The sequence below is a fragment of the Anomalospiza imberbis genome, chromosome 11 (assembly GCF_031753505.1).
Source record: "Anomalospiza imberbis isolate Cuckoo-Finch-1a 21T00152 chromosome 11, ASM3175350v1, whole genome shotgun sequence".
NCBI lineage: Eukaryota > Metazoa > Chordata > Aves > Passeriformes > Viduidae > Anomalospiza > Anomalospiza imberbis.
In genome coordinates, this window is record NC_089691.1 from 462,732 (window position 1) to 482,403 (window position 19,672).

The window sequence follows — 19,672 nt, forward strand, 5'->3', positions numbered from 1 at the left end:
GAAAGTTAAGCAGCTTTACAGTAGCCTCTTCAACCACCTTTTCATGTTCCCCTGATAAAAGCAAATTGTCCACATACTGCAACAACCTAACTCCTGAAGGTGGAGTAAACTCTCTTAATATTTTCTGCAAATAAAATCCCCAAAGAAAATCCCAATCCTTCCATGTATAATCTGCATTTCCCAAATATTCCTCTATCTTTTCCCCCACCCCTATGGGATCATCCAAATATGGAGGTAATTTTTTTTTTCAATCTTCTTATATCCTGGGTAGTGAGTGGTACAATTTCAAACCCAAACCCTCCTCCTTGAACTCCCAACAGAACTTGGCAGAGTGGCATCTGGTGTACTCCCGTCTCTTGGGTCTGAGGGGTTTGTGACGTCCTAAATGCAGTTCCTCTTCTAATTCTAGGGAGAGATACAATATGCTGCTGCCCTCCCCCCACACCATCATTATTCTCAGGTGAGGCCGTAGGAACAGCATTTCCCTGATCCCCCTGCTCCAGGAGGTGAGGATACAGGGGACCTGCATCCCAATCCTCACCGTTTTCCTCTTCCTCCCTTTTTTACTTAATACATAGATTTCTCCTGTTGCTTGTCTAATCTATATCAATCCACATTCCCTTTCAATCCATCCTTTCCAATTCTCCTCTAAATACCTCCACAAAATGCAACACAAACAAATTGTATCTGTTCCAGAAGATGGCCCTTCGTCAACTTATCCTCTGGCCACACAAGATAATATTTTACCATGATCTCCATAGTTACCTCTGGGTGAATGTCTGTTCCAAAACCTCAGCATTCTCCCCAAGGGACTCTCTGGGGGTATTATGGGATCGTCATCCCTTTTGCTGGGCCCCCTTCCCGGCTTTAACCCTGCAACCCTCCATGGGAGCCTTGTTTTACCAGTGCTACCCTCCATGGCTGCCCTCCCAGGTTTGCTCCCCGAAGATGCCATTTTACTCGCCGGTGAGATTTTCAGTGTTCTTTCCCTCTGGAGTCTTCACAGACTCCCCTGGTCCGCCACTCATCTGTCTCCTGGACAGTGTCAGGAACCCAATCAATCGCCCAGAGCCAGCCGCCACCAAGGGCAGCTGATCACCAAAGCTGGGTGAGGGTCCGCTCACTGCCCACTGCCCTGGGCAGTGGAAAGATCCCAGACCGAGCCCCCGGCTTGTCAGGAAAATTAATCCACAAACATCAGAGGTTTATGTCCAAAAAGGAGACAGAGGAGTCCTTTTTCTTTATTCGAATAAAGGGAGAGGCCATGGGGCATTCCCCTGGGGTCTCTCCAATTTTTGGAGGACACAGCCTCCTTTTTATCTTAATCTTAATCTTAGTCTTAATCTTTTTATCTTTTATCTTAATTTCCCGTCCGCATTTCCCTTCTCTCTTTCCCCATTGGCTGAGGTACTTGAGAGGTACAGACTTCCCAAAACGCCTGATACTGAAGATTTCCCTCTAATGTATGACCCTCCCTTTTCATTTTTAATTCTTATGGAATTTAGGGTTTTTCCCCACTGTTTCTTTCATCTTTCAATGTCTAATTTCATTTATCAGCAAACCTAAAGTTTATTTGTAAAAGCAAATATCTTTTCCCATTCATCAATCATTGGAATCCTTCTCATTGTTTCTTTTATCTCCCAGTGCTAGTTTTATCTACCAGCAGACCCATGGCTTGTTTGTAAAGACAAATCCACTATTCTTCTCAACACCAAGCAAAGTTCACTGATCATTTAGTTGTTCAGAAACCTTCTTTGCAAAATTGAAAAGGTCTGTGGAAAATGTCTTTTGAGCTGCTAAGATGAGGCGGAGAGCCAGTGTGTTGCAGCTGTGCTGCATTTCTTATCACTGCTTTGCTCGGGGCAGGAACCCGGTCACTATGTTTAGTTTCTGAGTTTATGCGTTGCTGGGTAAAAAAAAGAAAACGGTGGCAAAATGCCTGGGGGAGGATCTCAGCAAAGCACCTCACTCCTGCCCCACCACGGGAGGGTGGGAGAACGGAGAAGGACAACTCCGCGTGGCACCAGCTGCAGCTGGCAGGCACAGCGTCCCCTCCGGCCGGGTCGGCTGCACAGTGACACACAGGCTCATTTTTTATTAAAACCTAATCCGAGCAGCGGCTCTGTGTGAGCCCGGGAGCGCTGGAAATGAAATAGAGAGTTTTGGAGTTCACTTGAATTAACAACATACACTAATTTTAACCTTTTACTTGAGAAACCTCTGCCATGGTACAAAGGGCATAAGAAAATGCAAATCTCTGAAGCTTCTTGCATAAAGGACAATGCCAGAGAAGACCAGGAGATGCAAAGAACCCAGACAAAGGGGCTCCTCTGTCTCCAAGCTTATCAAGACCGACAGACGTACTCAGATAGGCACCAAAGGACCAAAAGCGCATGCACAGAGGAGAAAAGTTCCAAAGTTCAATCCTGAGGAAGACCACAATCTTCAGCCTCAGGAGACCACCAGAGACCACCCGCGTGACCACCACAGCAAACCACGCCTGCCCAGAAGGGCGAGGACCTATTTAGGATGAGAGGCGAGGACAAGGTTGAATATGCATAGAAAAGTTGTGTAATGTATTGCATATGGAACACCTTTGTGAATAAAGATGTGGGCCAGACTGAGGCTCGGGGCACAAGTTTTTGGAGAACTATCTCGCTTGTGCCGGGCGCTGGCATACATACCCACTTCATAACTACATCGAGTTGTGGAGTCTATTTATTTATTCCGCATATCGCTTCAGAAGGAGCCCCTACGTCTGTGTAAGGCAGCAGTGGTGGCATCAGCGTCAGCCTCTGTCAGGGAAGGGTTTGGGAGATTTGGTGTCCTCACTTGTGTCCTGGTCACTGCTGAGCTCAAGTGCAAAGTAAAACCAGACAGGGACCCTAAAAATTCTCTTAGCCCTGTCTGAGTGCTGCTGTGGTGTCTCCCAGGCACGCTCTGGCTCACAGCCCTGGGAGGGCAGTGCCACGGGGGCAGCCCCTCACCACCCTCCCACGAAGGGGAGCAGCAATGGAGGAGATGCAGATGCCACTGGACCTTCTCAGGGTACAAAGGGAGCTGGAATTTGCACTCTTGTCCCACATGGAGCTGGAATTTACACTCTTGTCCTACATGGAGCTGTTGGCTGTGGCCAGCACAGTGTCTGGGGGACATGTGCCCCTTCCAACTCTTTGTTGCTCCACAAACACACAGCAATAATTACTTTGGTTGCTTTCTTAGCAAATATTTTTATCATTAATCTCATTTTGACAGAATATTTGTGGGGAGCAAATACAATGGAGGCCCAAATATACCAAATCTATGAGTGGGAGACGATCTTCTCTAGCTCCAGCCCCAGCCTGGGGGTTTTTATGGTGCTGAATGCACCAGCTGGAGTTTGTGCCCCTCCAGATGCCACGGGTTCACTGCTGGCATTGTCCTGGTACAGGAGGTGTATGAGATTTGGGACAGGGGCAGAGGGAGGGGTGGAGTAGGGCTGCGCACTGCCCAGCAGAGCTCAGAACTTGCAAGAACTCGCTGTAATAGCGCAGGGGCTAGAGATGACAAACAGAGCAGGGTGTAAGGAAGGCAGCAGGACATGGAGTGCAGGGCAGGGACAGGACAACCCAGCAACCACCGCAGAGAATTTAACCAAAACTGAAGGAAGTACTCCCAAAGGCTCTTCTGTTTGCTAGTCAAAATCTGCCAGGATAAACTTTTTTTCAAAAAGCAGTAATACTGTAGGAAAGTGACAGAGACGGGTCTGCAGAGGGAGGTGACAGTGACTCCTTGCTGCTGAGGGACGCTGGCACAGCTGAGCCCTCCCCCACCAGCGTGGGGCTTTGTGAATTCACCGACCAGGACTCCTACCCTGGTACCTGATCACCTTTGCTGCAAGCCAAATATAAGCAACTTTTACATGGGAGAATACTGTGTTTTAGCAAACTGCAGACCCATGTGATAAATGGATGTGATTCACGCTGAATAAGTTGTACTTATATCAATAATTTGGGAAAATAATTGGAAAAGTATATGTGATTAGTGTTATGAAGCAGATGGGCTTCTTCAAGAATACATGTGGAAAGCAGGATGCAGGAGTTGGATTCGATCTTGGGAATGGAGGAAATCAGGAACCGAGTCCCAAACCAAAACTGGCATCAACTGAAGTTAGAAGACAACTCCCAGAGCAGGATCGCCCTTGAATATGAATATTGGGACCATTCCAGATAGGGAACCTAAAATAGTGGTCTTATCTATGAAATAATAAGGCTCAATTGGAACATAATGCATCAAGCTCAACGTGCACGCGCAACCTGCCAGGTCATTCAGAGGACAGCGAGGAAGACCTTCGGCCTTCCTCCAAGAAGACCCCCGAAGAGACAAGAAGACCCCACAGCAACAACGGGAACATGCGCTGTGCAGTAGAGTGACGTAGATTTCAAGAATCGAAAATGGGAGGAGATTTACGGGAACTATTGATGAATATGTATTAGCACACAGTATAAAACTCGTGCCTGCATTCTTCTGCCCTTTTGTACGGGTGGCAAGGCGAGAAGCCCTCCCCGTACCACAATCGGTTTCGCTTATGCTTTTCTGAACCATTGCCAAATAACTCTTTGTAACCACTTCATTATATTTGATTGTATTATTATTGTTTTATACCCCAATTAAAAATTGCTGCTAAATTTCACTCTTGTGATACACACTCATTCCTGTAAACGAAGGATTTCATAAACATCAGTTTCTCTTTTTCAGCCCCACCAAACAAAGCACAGCAAAATACAACTATTGATAAATACCCTTAGGGATAAGTATCAGGCTGGAAGAACTCCATCAGCTGAAAGTTAACTCCTCCCTTTTAACAGGAATCAATTAGTCTTGAGTTAATGCAGGCTGGAAATTAGAATACAGTTAATTGTAATGGGTGGATAAAAATTCTGAAGCACCTTGTGATTGCAGAGGTAGTTTGAGAAGCTTGTGGAAGGATTGTGGAACTAAGCAGAAATTCCAGAAGGGAGAAAATGGCTTTTTGGTGTGAGTCCTGAGGGATTTGGTGGACTGCTGTAGCTGGAAACAGAAGGCACTTCTTGGTTTTCCCTGCTAGACTCCTAGGGTTATCTGTGGGAGTAAGAAAAAAACTCCTGTTGGTGGATTATCTAAGTTATGGGCGTTGGGTTGTTGTTCTTTCCCATTCTCTCAAGCACTGAAGATCGGTCTCAGCCAGAACCAAGATGCAAGTGAGATTTGCTAAGTGACATTAAAATCCTGGGATCTGGCTGGTGGTGCTGCCCAGTGTCCTCACAGTACAGGCAAGGGCAGGGCTGGGGCAGAACTTGTCACTTGCAGACCTCAGCCTTGGCAGAGGGTGCCAAGAGCTGGTCCTGATGTCCTGCTGTGTGCAGGGACGTGGGACACATCCCAACGATCACCAGCAACTGCCACTGACCAGATGGGTGTCCCAGTGCCAGCGCTCAGGAAACCACCCCCGATGACTTCTCTGAGTGTGCACGTCACAGGCAGGAGCCCAGACTCTTCCTGCAGGGCATGGTGCTGCCATGCCTGGGGCAGGGAAGCAGAGACCCTTTGTGCCCACGACACCTCTTGCCCAGCTGCAGGCAGATGTCAGGGCGTCGGCTGTGTCACCCCGCCATCCCTTCCCCTACCCAAGGTCTGTGCAATAATCTCGCACTCAGTGCTAGGTGGAGAACAGGTTGACTAAGGTTGACTAAGGGCTGACTGTCTAACCTGTGGCTGAGGGAGGTGGGACACGTGCTGGGCGTCAGGTGACAGCGCAGGGTGTGGCCGCTGTCCCCTCACTGCCGCTCACTGCCGGCCCGCCCGCTTTGGCTCCTCCCAAGGCGTAGTCAAACACACTATGGGCAGTGCCTGCACACCCAGAAGATCCCAATAAATTATCTATTCGCCTTCTTTCCGCAACAGAGAAATAAAATCACTGGTTGATAGATCATTTATCAAAGTACATATATTTTTGGAATAAAATTCCATGTAGCACTGGAGAGTGATGTTTTATCACACATCATAAAACTTTCCAGCTCTCCTGTGGATTTCTTTGGTCCCCTATTAGCAGCCTCAGGACTGGTTAAATGGTCTATTTCTGCCCGTTCCATCACAGCCATAGCAATTTTGTGGCCTCTCAAGTGAACACCCTGCACTCTCCAGGCCATCATCCTTTCTTGCTGTTACACAGTACAAGCCCAGAATATTTAAAGCATATGTGTTTCGTACCACATCAGGCTACTCTTAGAAAGCGCTCTTCACTGATTGTAAACTAATTATGGAGGATAAGTTTCACTCAGTCCCAGAATAGCCTGGCATCAAATTCTCAGCTGAAATAAACTGCTGTCTTGCCATTGCATTGGGCACAAACCAAACAGGATGGAGAAGCACAGGTCTGATCCCAAGCGGGAGCTGTGAATGCGGCAGAAGAGCTCAGTCATAAAACTAATGGTGACTCAGACTAATTAATTTTATTTAATTTCATTTATTGTTATGTTATTTCATCTTATTCTATTGATTTTACTTTATTTTAGAAACTGCTGTGAAGGCTGAGATTAGTGGGGCCTCTCAGAATATCCAGGTCAAAGCAGTTAATTATTTAAACCAAAGAGATCTTTCTTCTGAGCCCTTTTAGGTTGGTGGCGAAAAATAACCTCTGTTTGAAGGCTGGGAAAGCAGGACATGAGGATCATGATTTAGCATTGCAGATGTTCTGCACAAGGATGACCTGTTCCTTTGTGCCTGCATATGGGGCATGTGGGCATGTGGCATGAATGCATGAATGAAAACATGAATAACAAAACTAGAGTGTTCCTTGTTCAAGCAGCACAGCTCTAGCAGGAGAGGACTGGCAGATGGATTAGCCCATACTTCTTGTTCAGATTTAAGCCCTGTTTAGGCAGTGAGGGTTTCTGCCTCCTGATCTTGATTCCAATTCTGAGAAAAGCTGCTTTTCTGATACATATCCTGATACAAACTCTCCTTGATAGCCCATAGGATCATCAATGGAATCAAGCACCTGGCGCATGCGGCAAATACAGGGACGGACCTGTAATTGCCACCCTTTAGGCATAACTTTGCCAAGTTTCAGTGGTTACTGGACTTGTGGACTGCTGTAGGTCAGGATGCTGCTGGCTGAGAGCTGTGTGTTCTCACAGCTGTCATCTGTTCACTGTTACTCTTCTAATTTTGAGGAACCACAGTGGCTCAAGGAGAAAGGAGTGCTGGGACAAGGGGCTTTACAGAGAAAACTGTGTGATTAAAGGATGGGGGTCAGCTGTTACCATCAATAGTCTAAAGGCTTTGAGCTGGTGATAGAGCAAGGGGGCAGAGGTAATAGCTGGGTTGCCAGCTGTTTCTGATGGAGGACTAGAGAGGGATGAGGATGAAGACATCTCAATAAATCATGTAAAAAAAATGAACCTCCATGAGAAAGGTGCAGAGGAAGCAGTATCAACAAGGGTGGCTGCAGCTGGTGGTGAGCAAGTAGAGACAGAGGGGGACAGGACCTCTTCAAAGTAAATCCAAGAGTTCAGTTACTTTACATCTTTCACTGTGCTCTGAGAATTTTTACTGGGTCACAGTCCCCCAACTTTCTAAATGTTTTTTCAATTTTAATATTTTAATATCAAACCAAGTAACTAGTGAACAGCACTGAAGTCAAGCACATGAATGCTGTAAATGACACAGCAAAGTGGAAGACTAAGAGAATGAGAACGTATGACTGTGACGACAGTTTGGGATGTCAGGATTATCATGTGATGGCTGGATAAAAGAAAAAATATATTTTTTTATTAATTTAGTTAGAGCCATCTGGTTTTTTTTTCACATATTGTCTCATATTCTTTCATCTTCTAGCAGTGCCAGAGCTGACCCCTGTTGACTAAGTGTCTTGGTTTAGGGTAAATTTGGGAGAAAACCTCCAAAGGGGTTCCTCTAGAAAGCAGATTTAAGCAACCCTTCCTTTAACTGATTTGGGAAAAGATTTCTTTCAAGGAAAGTTGAAAAAAACCTCTTTATTTAACAGGCAAAATATTCACCAGCAGAAAAAAAAAGAACAATATTAAACAATAAACCCTCTCGCCACTCTGAAGAGATGACAAACTCAGAAAGTCCCCTTTGTGGGCTGTGGCTCTGCTCACTCATTCTGTTGTCAGTCCCTCTAGCCCTGGAAATGCCGCAGCCCAGGCCCAGCCTGGTGGGCCACAGGTGTGAGCTGCTGGTGCTCTTCTGGGTGTTCAGTCCAGAGCAGGTTTAAACAGTTCCACAAAAAAAGAAAAACCACAGTCCAGAGAAATTCTCTGCCTCAGCTAGCTGAATACCAACTAAAAAGCAAAGGAGAGCTCTATCCCGCTGTCTGTCCTTGCCACAGACAACACAGTCCAGGAGAAGGATGCAGGGGAGCAAGTGCAGTTTCTGGTAACAAACTCCTTCTCGCCCCCCACTTCACTCTTGGAACCAGTCCTAAAGGTGCAAAACTTATTTCTGGATTGAATAGACGAATGGGGATACAAGCATCATAAAGTCACCCCAGAACACTAAGATATCTCTCACTGAATAGGTTTGTACCCAAAAAAGCCCACTCCTTTTCCTTCAGTGAAGAAAATAGCATGAATCATGTTTTTCCAAGGTTAAATGGGTTCTTTATTTCTATAGGCAGGAAAAGAGTGCTTCTCGGTAGTACTACAATTGACTAAAATGTCAAAGGGTAATTACTTTTTGACCCTATCAAAGGACACCTGTGATTAGCACTTAATCAAACACGAGCATACAGGCCTAGAATACCCTGTCATGAACTAATGAGGGCATTTTCTAGCCCAGAAAATGCTTCTCATTACCATTAGGGGCAACAGAAAAGTGTCTATGATGCTACAGGTTTGTTCTCAAGTTCTGAGATCTGCACGTTGCTGTAGCAAAACCCGATCTCTTTAACTCCTAATAATGCAAAGCTTTTTCCAGAAAAAAGAAAAATGCATAATTCATGAAGAATGATAGAATTGATGATAGAAGAACGATAATTAGAACTTCTCAGATTTAAAGGCCATGCAAAGATTTTGCATTAGATCCATATGATATGGATGATTTAGATGGCAATGTCTGTGCTATAAACTGAAGGCTGGCCAGACATCCCTGATATTGACAGGACTGCAAGTCCAGAGTGCCTGCATTCATGACTGGACTTTGATCATCCACAGGAGGTAACAGGCAATCTGCAAAACTGAGAGTTGCAAATGGATTACCACTATTAGAAAAGGAAGTGCAGGTAGCTGGGAAATACCTTTACTTACTTTGTAAACCTTACTTTTGAATCACCTGTCCCCAGAATCATGGGGTAAATCAGGCTATCCTGATCTGGTTTTGGTCTTATTGTGATATTATATCAACAAACAGCACATCGGTACAAGTGGGAATGATTTCCCATGTTCACTGGCATTGCAGCACTTCAGAACAGGCTCCAGTGACAGATGGTCTGAGAGACCCACATTACTAATATACCAACCAAAGCATGTGCACAGAGAAAAGGACTAAAATTCCCAGGAGAGGAACTAGCAGGGAAAGAAAATATAATTTCCTGATTTCCATTTATAGCCTAAAATAGCCTGTCTGCTATACATGATCTTTGGAAAAAACAGCGATTACGAAGACTAGTGGTATTCAATTCCTGGCAGTGTTGCAGCACACTCATGAGGTACTTTGAGTTGCAAATTCTGCCTGGCAGAAACTCAGTGGAGTTAATCATATGTAGCAAATTAAACAAACAAACAAAAAAGCTGGTGGGTTTAGGAGGATCTGCAGCAGCTGAATGTTTTCTTATCCTTTCTAGGCAAACATTCCCAAATTGTAGGGAATGGGGAAGGTAAAGACAGAGGGCAGTGGTGGGTTTTGTATCCAGGCTCAAACAACCTATATATGTATATGCAATTTGTAGACTGAAGCAGACTGAGAAATCTGTCTATATTCTTACAATAGTTAGAATTAAATCTCTCCTGCAGTGAAGTTGTTGAAGTTAGTCCACCAACATATCAGCTGTGCTCTGACAGTGAGGTGATGAACTACTGTATGCCCCAGCTCCTGTCCCAAGGAGGCAGGTGCTGCCAAAAGGGCTCCTAAAGCACCAGCTGTGGGCAGGATGTTCGCCAGCCGAGGGCTGGCATTGCCAGCCACAGACCTTTCAAACAGTCTTGAAATTAACATGGATTTGCAGCATGGAAAGAAAGGTATAAGAGGCAGGAAAAGTCAAGGTAGTTTGGCACAGCTCAGCTGGATGCAGATATCCTCATCCTGCATCCCAGTGGAAACGGCTCCTGAACATCACCTTCTGCAGCACATCCTTCTGTTGCTGAGGAGGTTGCCTAGAACATTCTTGCAGAAATGCACCTTTTTGCCATAGTTGACTTCGGTGACATGAAAGAGTCTCAGTCCTGGTATCTTTCTCTCTAAAACCACAGAAAGGGTAAAATTAATCTCTGGTCAATGGTTAGGGTTAACTTATAACAAGCTAACTCAAGCTCAGTGTAACTAAGCCTAGAACTTACAATAGAATCATGGCAATTAGCATTTGTGGAAAGGAACACATGACTGCTTTGAAGGAAAACTATTTTGCCATTAGCTCAAAGTAGCTTGTAAAAGCTTTCACAATGACTAAGATTTGCAGTAACGTTGGAGATCATTCAGCCAAAGATTGTGGTATAATGCCTATTTATGGCTTTAACATTTTAAGGTTTTTGTGAAATAAAGCAGTAATGATGAAGCGGACTCCCTCACATCTGTTATGCCTTGGAAGAGAGCACGTGCCTGCTCAGGAATAAATTAGGAGTTACATATTCAATCAAGAACACACATGTAGGGAGTTAAGAAGAGTTGAATGCTAAACTCTTATCCACCACTCCGCAGGCATAAACAGAGCATGCTATAGTCACTTTGTTTGGAAAAGAAGACATCTCTGCTGGCATCCCACTGCAGCATCCCAGAGCCTCTCACCAAAAGGGTGGCTGGCTTCATCCCAGGAGTGGGGAAGGAGAAGCAAAAGCTGCTCTTAGTTCAGAGATGTCCCAGATGTGCTTTGTATTCTTCCAAGAGGAAAGTAAATCAGTGTTTGTACCGAAAAATGGGCTGTGGAGGTGAAGCTTACACAAGGCTCCACAATTCAAAGATGCACCAAGTTCAGACTCATTACATGTCTTTCCTGGGAAGATGCAAAGAGGATTGTGATGGCAATATCCTTCCTTAGGTAGGCTTTGGGGTGTTTTTCCTGGCAAGAGAGATTTTTTTCTAATAAATAACCGCTCTTTCTTATGAGCTAGCCATTGTCAGTGTCTAGAGGACATAAAATAGATCCTATCTGCCCACAACAGCTCACAGAAATCAACTATCGTTTTGTTTTCTTTATTGGGTAAAAGGAGGAAGATGGCTTTTAAATTAGAAATTGAAGCCCTTCCAGAATTGCAATATAATATATCAAACCAATAATTCTTCACACAGTTACCCCCTACTCCATCAGCTCCTACTACCACAAAAATTGGTTGTTGCCAACTCAGCTGAGTGAATAATTTGCAGTTTCATTATTTGTTAGAGGAAATTTTCCTTTTTCTCTTTTCATTATTTGTCCACAAGCAGATTGATTTGCTTGAATATCTTTTTTCCAAACATGTGTGCAGTAACCATTCTGGAAATAACTCTTGCTGTCGATCATTTGTGAGCAACTTGTTGCAAGAAGTCTTCAAACATTTGTCCCAAGTCTATTCATTCTATATATACACTTGCATCGCATGTCTGTTTCTATGAACAAAACATCAGAAGAGCCAGTTTTGAGTATTCTCCCTGAGAACAATTGAAATTATGCACAATTTCACCATTTAAAAATTACTTCATTCCTAGAAACAATGGCAGGATTCTCCTGGTTGTAACCCTTGTATGAAAAACATGGCTGTATCGGAACCCCAGCTGAAGAGTCTGACCAGGACCATGCTGGACTCAGTGCAAAGTTCTTCTTTCTCCATTTTTTAGATGGAGGAAAGTGCCCTCCTCAGACTGTAAAACACTGTCTTTTAAAAGAAAAGTTGAAAGGAATGATTGCACTTTTCAGTGGGAGCTGGATTGGGTACCTTGCATCCTCTCACAAAGAAAAGCATTGGAGTGACTCTGACAATATGGAAAAGGAGGTAAAAGTCAAAGCCTGACTGCCATGGTACACCAGAGCTAAGGAGCTTTAGAATTTCAAATCCAACTCTCACAGTTGGCCTGAAATGTTTGCTTTGAAGGCGCCTGTAAAATACAGGCTTGGCTCTGGTTGATGTGCCAGGGAAATGCTTTGCTGGTATTCCAGCTACAGTAAACAGGTGCTGCAGCTGCCACCCCAGCACTCTGTGATGTTAAGTAGGAAAAATGGAAATGAAGAAGACATGGAATAAATGGATGATGATGTTTGTGATTGTAAATGGGACACGGATGGGCATCTCTCCCATCCGCTGTGAAAACAGGAAGATTTTAGTTAAAAATAAAAGATTTTTATTTAAAGTATTTTTAAATTTAAAAATTTTTAAAAAATCCACATAGAAATACTGCTAGTGAGAAACCAATTACCATTTTTCAAATATTAATTTTGGAAAAGAAGTTTTATTTTATTTTTGCTCTCTAACTTCTTTTGGAATGATTTTTAAATCTGTCAGTGCAGAAAAGACTTAGTGCACTGTGTTCATGTCCTTTACCAGCACCATCTGAGATGGACTGAAATGTTAACTCTCACTGCTCATCAACACCTCCTCAGATAATGTAGTTTGTGACAGAAATAAGTTATTGATGCTAAGCATCAAAGTTTCCTGAACCCAAGGTTCAAACAATCAGTTTTAGGCTTGTCCACCAAGCTGAGTGCCAGATGCAGCCCAGTCATGGGGATGGGGGAGCCCCACCCATCTTGCCAAGGTCAGCAGAACCCATAAAAACCATGAGAGCTCTGGCTGTGGCACAGAGTGAAATCACCATTCAAATTAAATAATTATATTGTTGTAATTTGTATCTCATTTTGGTGATGTAGTTGAACACTGCCAATACAGTGCTAGAAATCAACAGAGCACAGCTGTATTGTCACACTGTCATGTCACACTGCTGGCCCTTCAGAGTGAGAATCTGTTAACTCTGTACTCAGAAATCAAGTCCCTCAAGACAGGAAAATTATTATGAAGCTAAACAACAATAATTTACACTTAGAAAAGCTCCCTACTTTTCCTTCCACCTGGAGCAGAACAGGGTTTATGCGGTTTTACTGTCTGCTGAAGTGAAATTTTACTCTTTGGCAACAGCAAATAAACCCACGTTTCTTCTGCTGAGTTGCTTAACTAGTGTGGTGCTGTAGTCATGCTCTAGAAAGGCCTGTGCTTTCTCCTCAGAGAAGGCAATACTGCATGCAGGAGTGGAAAGTCTGCTTTGGAGCAGTGGCACAGCAATTTCTGCACCAAGTGATGTGTACAGTATTCCCCTTCCTGTTCGATGTGGATCTCAAACATAACAGAAACTTTAAATTTAGTTTTACTTATAGTTTATGCTAAATCATATAAAATGTGATCAACTCAGAGGCACAGCATTTTTCTTTGCACTTTTCATCACTTGCTGGTATTTTTTTCCCAGCACCTACATGCTGTAACTTCCCATTTGGTATTGTGATACCAATGGAGTTTGTATGGATAGGGCAAAGCAGTGAGGATGTGCTAGCATCAAATAAACTTTAAAAAATTAAAACTTTGTAAGAAGATAGATTCTTCCCATGCATTTCCTGTAATTAGTACAGAAAGCTACCATAGTATACGTCAGAGGGGAAAGTTACTATACTAAAAACCCCGAACTCTGCCTGCCTGACTTTGAATACGCATGTTCAAGTTGACTACCTCACTGCAAGGGCGGCAGTCCCAAATCCAAGCCCTGTGAGCTGCAGCAGGCACGCTGCGACCCCGGGCAGCCCCGACGGCGGCGCTGCTCTGGACTGCGGCTCTCTGCGTGGCTCCTGCCGACTCCCTGCCCGTGGCTCCCTTCCACCCGCCGCAGAATGGAATTTTTGTTCAGCTCCGTCGCGCTGGGGGCTGCTTTGCTGATGTGAAATAGCACAAAATGACCTACACCACGCACTCCTACTCTAGAGAGCAGGTATAATCTCCGTAACTACACCACAGCTGCACGGCAAATACCAGGAAAATACAGAGCAAGTGCGTGTTCCTGCAGCTTACTTGTTAATTATGCACCACTACTAACGAGTTCAAAGAAAAATTATCATTGCAGGATTTAGGTGCCTGCTAAGGCGGGTCATAATGAAATTCATGATATTGAAGGCTTGCTTTTGTTGATTTTCCAGTGGAATGGGGAAGGGAAATAACTCACCTCATATGCCCAAAGGCTTAAGTGCATATCATGTCCTGGTACAGAAGAGGCACACTACTATACAAAATAACATGGCACAATTAGGAAAACTGGGTGAATAAACAAACAAAAATAATCTCCAATAATAAATCACTTTTCAAATTCCATTTAGTAATCCTCCTAAGCAAATATGTTTAAAATCACTGGTATTGCCTGCAGTAGAACTGCTATGGGTTTCCTGGCTCAGTATTTAAACTTGTATGGGCTAAAATCAGAGGAAAACATCAATTCAACGATGTCACTAGCAAAACTATCATTGCAGCAAGAACAGGGCTCTACTATACAGCTTGCCTGGACTCTTGAAATAGTGTATTTCTTATGGCATCAGACATATATCACCATGTGAGGCCAGTTCACAGCCTGTGCTAGCTCTCCTCTGAGCTGCACTGCAGTATTTCGGACTACAACTTGTTACTTTTAATAGATATTTTAATAGTATTCAAAAAGATAAAATTAGCTTCTCTATTAACATTGCTCTTCTCCAAAGTGAAGCTTCCCTTTAAATTATGACTCCATGATGGTTGTTTGGTCAGCCATTTATAATGACTTTTACAACCTGTGTTGGATCACCTTGGGTTTTATTTATAATTTTTTTTTTCAATTTAATTAATCTCATATTGATTTCCTTCCTGAAAGGTGTTGTTGATGTTTCTGAGCCTTTTTTCTATTGAAGTTCTTGATGTATTTCTTTCCAAAAATGTCCAGCGTCTATTGCAAAGGAAGATGTTGGTCTTTAGGGATTGCAAAATCAGGACTAGCAGAGACAAAATAGCCAACTGTTATTTTCTGTTGCTTATAGAAACCTGAGGTAGAGAATGAGATCCCACTGAAACTGGCTGTGCATAACTACAGATGAAAACAGCAAATAGCTTCAGATACAGAATGACTGCTGGTTTGAATGGGCTTATGTTTATGTAATGTACATTGACTTCAAATAAAAGGGAACTTTTCGTCTCCAGCACTGTGAACAGGGCAGTCTAATCGAGGCTCCTTAGCACAGCTGCTGCAGCTGATGGAATCCTCTGAAGATGGAAACCTGGACTATAAGGAGGATGAAAAAAGAGAAGACAACATACCTTGTTTACTCTCACTCATTTACTCCCTCCTCAGTCTACCCTGGAGCCTCAAAAACTGTTTGTAGGTTCTCCTAGAACACAGACATCTGCCAAAGTGAATGCAAATGATGTTTCTTCACTCCCAGGGTCTGCTCTTGCTCTCCCTGAAATCTGCAGCGAGATTCTTGCTGTCTTCAGTAGTACCAGGCACAGGTTAACCAGGCCTTGAAAGTCCCCTAATGAAAAAGAGCCAAGAGTACTGAATGGGAAAGATATTAATAAATATTTAGGAGAACATGATTTCCTTGAAAGGCTAATTTTCTTGAGAGTTACCCATGAAAAAAAAAAAAAGTCTGATCAATGGGAGAACAAATTAAAAATTAAGAATCTCTCATAAAACCAGACAGTGAAATACTGCATTCAAGAGGACAGTCACAAATTAAAAGAAATATCAACATATCAAGTGGCAGGAACTTCAAAAGGCAATTTTTCCCTCATTTCCATAGGCATTCTTCATGAGCAACATCAAGAAGTGTAACATGCTAATAGCTAGTAACAGCATAGGATTCACTAATTTACTAACTGAATAACTTAATGTGTATCAAAGGAATAGTTTTCTGATTTCATTCTTTTTTTTTTTTTAGATCTAACACTCAGCTGGGTATTATCAAGTAGACAAAACTGCATAGATTAAAAGTCATCACTAAAATAGCCATTTTAGAATTAAGATTGCTTTTTTATGTTGGATGTATCCTTTATGTTTAAGGAAACACATACCGTTTAGCCTCATTATAACTCCGATTTCAAAAAAGAAATCAGGAAGGTATCTTTGTGGACATGTGATGTTTTGCTAAAAACAGCAAAGTTTTGCAGAGACAGACCTGTCATGATCTTAAAATCTGAAAATGTTGAGGACTGCAGAGGGAAGAGGTTACCCAGAGGGGGATACTTTGGTTTACATTTGGCCAGATAAAACCAGAGCAGACCTAATTCAGTGTTGGTTCAGTCCTGCTCTGAGCAGAAGGCAGGAGCTGATCTAAAGGCCCCATCCAACCAGTATTTCTATGGTGTAACTCAGATTTAAGCCAGTGGTGTTATGAAAATCTTAACATATATGATGTCAAACAACTAACTTAATATTCACACACCAGAAAAGAGGAAAGAAGACACACCTCCTCAGCTGGCTTGTTTTCTCAGAGCCAACTCCTCTGAGAAACACCACTGCAATGTGTCACACTGGCATCACCTTCCTCTCCTCATATCTCAGCCACAAACATGAAGTGTTGTGATGCCCCTTTAATGGGGAAGGTCAGGTTGTTGGAACTAATGGTTTTGTGGCACTTGGAGCAACATTTGCAATTGGGAAAAAAACAATCTCATGCTGCCAAGACATTAATAATTCTGCTTTCTTGGAAATATTCTGTCATTGTCACTGCTACATGTAAAGTTGTCATGTAAATATGACTTCTTCCAAGGAAAAAGGTGTGGTTCAACAGGCTTTTTGAGGACAAGGACCTCTCTGCACCTGTTTTTTCTCTCCTTCAAAACCATTTGCTTCTAGTCACAAATTTTCAGAGCTGCAGCACCATGGGAGTGATACTCGTGGTGATTTCAGTGAGAGACAGGCATAAGCAGGGCTGGCTTGGGCAGGCTGTCCCATAGTCCCCATTCAGCTGAACCAGGCAGACAGGACACAGTGAAATCCAGCAGGGAATGGCTTTTTTTGGTTTGTCTGCATATTTTTGCACATTGTATCTCATTGTGTGAATGCCTGTGTGCCTTACACTGTGAGAAAAACAAGAATTTCCAGATCTTCCTTTATACCACACAGTATTTTTCATAGCCTTTCAATGTCTTTTATTAATTTACTTTTAAAACTAGACACTCATAATTCTTTAAAATTCTGCATCTATAGAACTTGAAAGTATTTCAGTGATTTTTTCAGTCCATTTATATTACAGCTGCTTGGTGCTGGAGTCAGACATGTGGTGGTAGTACTGCAGACAGTAAAGATGTCCAGCCTCTCTGCAATTCTCCTTGCTGTAATTATTGGTCTCTGGGGAAATTGAGCCTCAAACACCAAAAAACCTTTCTGTGAAGCCCAACTGTGGGACAAGTGGGCTTTTAGTTTAAAAAGACAGCCATTGTCCCTCCACTGAGGAGGAGCTGAGATTTATTTGTAGCTTTACACTTTTCTATACATCATGACAAAAAGCTGAATAATTCTATTTTCATTTAGAAGGAAATTACAAGACAAAGAAATAGTCTGATAGATTTTAGATTAGAGCTGCTTCCCTGAGAGCAGGGGCTGTTGCAGTGTGGGTCCATGACAGAGATAAACTTCTTTTCCCCAATACTGTCAGCTGGACCAATATATTTTCAAGAATTGCTGCACTAAACTGAGAGTTCTCCAACATGATGCTTCTGCAAATTTAGATTATTCTCTCTGTCAGCACTAAGATTAAGAAGTCATGAAGGTAATCTGCATCATAGTGATATTATAATGATTGCTCTGAAAAATATCACACATCTGTTTGTATTCTCCAACTTGAGACATACCTTTAGGAAGTCAGTGTCTGATGACATGTTTGGGCAAATGACGCTTTATCTGCGTGCTTTTTCCATGCATCATCCTGATCTGGGAACCTGAATGCCATAAGCAGAAAGCTATGTTAATTGTACAGTTTTGGAAGTCAGTGCAGTCCAAAACATATTCTTCAAGACCATCAGCCTCACAAGGTCTGCTCCAGAAGCTAGAGATGTTCTGTATCTGTTAGAGGAATCACAGAAAGTGTTTGTAACAAGAATCTCCAACAAAGAGCATCTTGGCCTTATGGATGTGACATGTTTCTGTTTCCTAAAACTAAAACCCACTACATGTATGAACTGCTACTGTAAACACAAGTGCAAGTAAAAGACTTCTACTGTTGCTCTTCCTCAGTTTAGGCAGTCAGCAAAATTACTTTCTCAGTATTGAGTTAGAGTTAAGAATTGTTAACTGTGGTGTAACTTAGAGCAAAGACAAAGTCAAGTCGAAGGGATTTGCTTCAGCTTGTGACACTTCAAATAAAGCCTGTATATTTGTTTAGATCATAAAACTGAAGTATGAAGTACAGAGAAAATCATCATAAAAGTATAGAGAAAATATGTGCTACAAAAATAGAAGTTTCTTACTACAGCAGTTTTTATGGAAATGCTCACAGTTGAGTTAGTGTTATTTGCTTCTAATTTGGGCTTTGTTCTCCATACTGTACGTTGACAAACTTAAGCCACTTAATGCCAAGTGCCTTACACATTTTTCTTTAATTAAATTTCTCCAAAGAATCACATTACACAAGCATTTGCCAATACAAAAAGCACACTCAGAGATTCTGGGTAAAATCCAGGCACCCCTACAGTAACCAGTAAAATTCCCATTGAAGACATTATTCTACTGTACAGATCTTTGCTATATACGGGTAATAAAAATTATCTTGTCACTTATGAATTAAGTTCTTCTGTACAGTAATTCTAAGAACCTCAGCTCTGAATGAGCTCCACACTAGCACTTACCACCTCCCTTACTAGATAAAAGCAACATCACTTCAGAGTCCAATAATGTCCGTTTTCAGGTATGTTTATAATTGCTGGAATATGCAGCAGATGCCAGTTTAGACAAGCTTCCTGCCTGTGGATAGAGGAAGGTACTCAGTCTAATAATCTGCAGTTTTACTACAGAGCTTGAGCACAAGATTGCCTGCACTGAGCTCTGGGAGAAACCTGAACCATTAGAATTTAGGGATCCTCTTAACTGTTCACTAATAAGTTATAGGTGATTAGTACATGAAAGTAATGCAAAAATTAAGACTTAGGACAATCTTTATGATCATTAACAGAAGACCAGGAGTAACAATTTACTTGTATTTCATTTTGAGCTGTTTTTTGTCTGAGATGCTGAGGTGGGTAGTTCTGTGATTCGTCCTCTGACACAGGTTTTTAGCATCATTTTTTCTTCCATAACTCAGCCATACATTGCTGTGGGATTTGATGTTTGGGAAAAAAAAAAAACGATCAAGTCTTCTCTAGGCCAGCACTGCTCAGCAAGGGCACGAGCAGGAGGGTTTGAGCTGGTGCCTGCTCCTGCCACGGCTCTTGGGACATCACCATCCTGCAGCTGCAAGAAGGACAAAGGGCTGAGGGCTGCTTGTGTGCTTCAGTGCAAACTTACTTTC